Source organism: Schistocerca serialis, chromosome 1 (assembly GCF_023864345.2).
Source record: "Schistocerca serialis cubense isolate TAMUIC-IGC-003099 chromosome 1, iqSchSeri2.2, whole genome shotgun sequence".
In the NCBI taxonomy this organism is placed as follows: domain Eukaryota; kingdom Metazoa; phylum Arthropoda; class Insecta; order Orthoptera; family Acrididae; genus Schistocerca; species Schistocerca serialis.
This window is the reverse complement of record NC_064638.1, coordinates 122,513,909-122,518,284: the sequence shown is the minus strand read 5'-3', so window position 1 is coordinate 122,518,284 and position 4,376 is coordinate 122,513,909. Positions and strand designations below refer to the sequence as shown.

General features: G+C 42.5%; 1 non-coding gene across 1 annotated transcript; it reads right to left on the bottom strand.

Moving 5' to 3' along the window:
- Positions 1-251: 251 nt before the first annotated feature.
- Trnat-ugu (transfer RNA threonine (anticodon UGU)) lies at positions 252-326 on the bottom strand. Its single transcript has one exon. It is a non-coding gene; the product is annotated as a tRNA-Thr (tRNA).
- Between the last annotated feature and the right edge of the window lie 4,050 nt (positions 327-4,376).

Sequence of the window (4,376 nt, the reverse complement as noted above, 5' to 3'; positions counted from 1 at the left end):
TTTGTGTTCCACATACTGTGTTTTCTCGTAGGAGATATGTTGCCCAATTTTCTGTGAGAATTCGAGTAGTTTTTCTCTTGCAAGTTTCGCTTCCTCACTATTGTTCGCTAGAATGGCAAGGTCGTCCGCGAAAGACAGACACTTCAACCTAATTGTCTGCTCTTTTTTAATCCCAGGCAGAATTCCTTTTGAGATGATAATTAAATGAATACCCTAGCTGCAGACTTCATTGGGGACATATTGAAAATGTGTGCCCCGACCGGGACTCGAACCCGGGATCTCCTGCTTACATGGCAGACGCTCTATCCATCTGAGCCACCGAGGGCACAGAGGATAGTGCGCCTGCAGAGACTTATCCCTTGCACGCTCCCCGTGAGACCCACATTCCCAACATGTCCACACCACTACATTCGTAGTGCGCCTAATATATGTTTGCCCATCATACTCATTACTCGTGGCAGATTAATCTACCAAGTCCCGTAAGAGTTCGGGCATAGCGTGTGCGTTCTCACAAGAAGGTCAATGGCCGGGAAGCCATATTTTCACTATTTATGTAGTATCTGTTCCCAAAAGAACAGTTACCGTTGATGACCAAGCAGCTTTTCCATGTCGTCACAATTTTTTTCCAGAACCATGTTAAACAGAAGGGGGGGATATTCCATCTCCTTGGCGAACACCAGTATGAATATGAAATGCTTCTGATGTTTCTCACATGAATTTAATTTTGGAGGTTGTATCTGTTAATGCCTGTTGAGTAATTGACCTTGTTTTCCTGTCAATCCTGAACTACTCTAAAGCGTGAAATAATGTTTGTCTATCTATTGAATCGTAAGCTTTATTAAAATCGACAAAAGTTACCACAGTATTTCTACATCTCCTCATTCGCAAAATTGTTTTTAAGTTCCATATCTGTTCGATGCAAGATCGATCTTTGCGAAATCCTGCCTGATACTCCCCTATTAACTGGTCCGCTTGTTCTTCTAGTCTGTTTCACAAGACGTTTGAAAGAATTTCGTATATTACAGGGAGCAGTGAAATTTCCCTGTAGTTATTTGGATACTTCCGGACGGTATCCACGCCCATATGCGGTTTGTTTTCTCCTCAGCACGATTCCATGTACCAGCAGGACAATGCAACAAGTCACACAGCTCATAGTGTACGTGCTTGGATCTAAGAGCACCAGGATCAGTTTACCGTACTCCCTTGGCCACCAAACTCCCCGTATTTAAACCAAACCGAGAATCTGTGTGATCACCTTGATCGAACCCTTCATGTCATGGATGCTCAACAGAGAAAACTAGCGCAGCTAGCTAAGGCACTGGAATCGGTAGGGCCCTACATCCGCGTCGCTGTCTTCTAGAATCTCACTGGTCCACTCTTTCTACGTCTCTCAGCTGACCGCTCCGCAAAAGGTGATTTTACAAGACAATGTGATTGGACAGGAATATGCAAACACCATGTTATGATATTAATCCTATCTAAATGCTAATACATTTTGCAATTGCCACAAAACTGGTTTGGTACATAATTCAAACATCAGAGCAAAACACCATTTTTACGATGAGGAAGTGTTAGCGAAATTCAGAACAATAGGGTAGAAGACATTTAGGACTGACATGGTGTCGAAAGCAACCACGTCTGCATGTGAATCATAAATTCATTCTGTTAGCATTTTACATACGACAAACGTCACTGAACGTTACATTTCGCATTGTTTCGATACGGTTATGAGATTTAATCGCCACGTGGGCGCTTTATGACCTCTGAGTTTCTTGTAATTTGCGCAGCGTACAGCACATAGTGTCCTGTATAAAAAGCGCCAGTAACTATCGTCTTCAGGATGTAAAAGTGCTGTCTTTGGAGGGGAGCAACTAAATACTGAAGTAGCTACAGCACAACGAGGGACACATAAAATCGCATTGCAAATGTTAACACACGGGACAGCCAGATTTTATGGCACAACGTTCTGTTCCAGTGTCTCTCTGCTACATAGTGCAAAAGGGTGTGGCATTGTTCAGATATATGCAGGCGCATTTTATTTTTTCCCCTTGCCCACTCTAAATTATTGAGGTAGTTACCTTACGCGCGTTAATCTCCACCTCCAAGTTTACAAAGTAGAAAGCATAGACGTACTCCGTAAGATACTGAGGTTTGTTGCAAACTAAATAAAGCTGTGTTATCAGTAGACAGTATTCTGTAGAATAATGCGATTAATGATTAGAAATGGAAATACTGAAACACAATCCATCCAGTGAATGAACGTAATATTCAAATGCCTTATTAAGTAATTTCCTTTACCAATTCCACGAAAGGTTTCTGTCAGACAGAAAATATTTGTGAACATGAAAGGACGTTGGTATCCACTTGTTATACGTCTCTTCAGTATCATAACACGGTAATATCAAATTTAAGTAACAGAAACAAGTGAAAAATTAAAGTCAATCTTATTCAATAGTAATGCTCTGGAATGTGACTGACACGTCGAATCGAAAGAGTCACAGTTTGTACGGAATTCTTTGTTACCAGATAAGAGGCCAAATCTGAAACTGAATTACTTGTTCTTCTTTCACTTTCGGCAGCAAAGTCACTGGATGCATCTCCTAAGGTAGTTAGTAATACACAATAGAGACAAGAGAAATTTGTGGCACAACTTGAGTAGAAGAAGGGATCAGTTGGTAGGACTGGTCCTGAGGCATCAAGGGATCACAAATTTAGTATTGGAGGTCAGCGTGGAGGGTAAAAATCGTAGAGGGAGACCGAGAGATAAATACACTAAGCAGACTCAGAAGGATGTAGGTTGTAGTAGGTGCTGGGAGATGAAGAAGCTTGCACAGGATAGAGTAGCATGGAGAGCTGGACTGAAAACCACAACAACAACACAACAACAGGCTAACAGGAAGTAACCTATAAGTTTTAATGAGTGACCCTGCTAGTTTTAAAATATGTGAGAAATGGACTCATCTTTGATTGCATTGACTTACGTTATTATACTGACATAGACCTCAGTAAGTGACATAAATTTCATCTTGATACGCTTACCCGTTCCTGAAATAAAGGGTTGCTAACAGACAGAGAGAGAGAAGGACAACAGAATAATCCTATATGAGTCCTTTTTTCCAACTGAAGAATGGAAACCTGAAAACAACATTCAACAGTATCTCCTACGGTCTTGCCGCAGTGGGTACAGCTGTTCCCGTCAGATCACCGAAGTTGAGGGCTGTCGGGCATGGCTGGCTCTTAGATGGGCGACCATCCGGACAGCCATGCGCTGTTGCCATTTTTCGGGGTGCAGTCAGCCTCACGATGCCAATTGAGGAGCTACTCGACCGAATAGTAGCGGCTCTGGTCAAAGAAAACCATCATAACGACTGGGAGAGTGATGTGCTGACCACACACCGCTCCTATCTGCATCCTCAACTGAGGATGACACGGCGGTCGGATGGTCCCCATGGGCCACTTGTGGCCTGATGACGGAGTGCTGTATCTCCTGGTGACGGATTATGGTTTTACACAACGAGGTTATTATTATCTCGAGAAAAATGCAAAATAATGTGATATCACCGGAAGTTGAAATGTCAAAATTCGTAGCCTGTTCAAACATACGGACGTTCCTTGCATGCAGGCAGTTTCGATTATTTCATGCAGATACATGCAAAAGAGGAATAGGACTCTGCACAAAAAGTCATAAAAAAGACGATATTGTTCTCCAGCAGTAGTGTCTCACTGCGACGACTCCAGAGAAGAACGGCAAGTTAGCCGAGGTATAACCGGCGTTGCCCGCTGGCCAGCAGCGATTGCGAGGAAATGGAGCGGCACAGATCCGGAGCGAAGGAAAAATACCGTCGAGGCGCTGCCAAGTCCATGTCTCTCCTTCGCCGGAGATTTTTATTGAGACATTTTACGTCGGAAGGTGGATTTCACATTATGTGAGGTCTGCCTCCTGTTCTCCGCCATAGAAATGCCGTTCCCCGCTACGTATGTCTCTGGTTACCCTCAATGTGCGTCTGTTTTCAGATTTCAATCTATGGTGCCAGTGAAAGTGGTTGGACTGGGCTGAGCTGTGAGTGGTTCTTGCTCCTCGCTAACATAATTTTTGATTTATTGAAACAAGTTCTGAATATTTATTATCTCACGAGAAATAGCACAATTTAGATATATAAGAGACAATTAATTTTCCAGACCAAAACTTACGGTATGGGAAAACAAATCAGCTTCGTAGCTACTCAACAATAAGAATTTACTCAACACCAAAGTGCTCACGTAACAATACGAAAATCCACCACAGTGATTTAAAATACGTACATATTAAAAGTTACACTCAAGACCATTAAGCATGGAGCAAATCCTACGATTTCTTTAACAAAAGTGCAATCCCA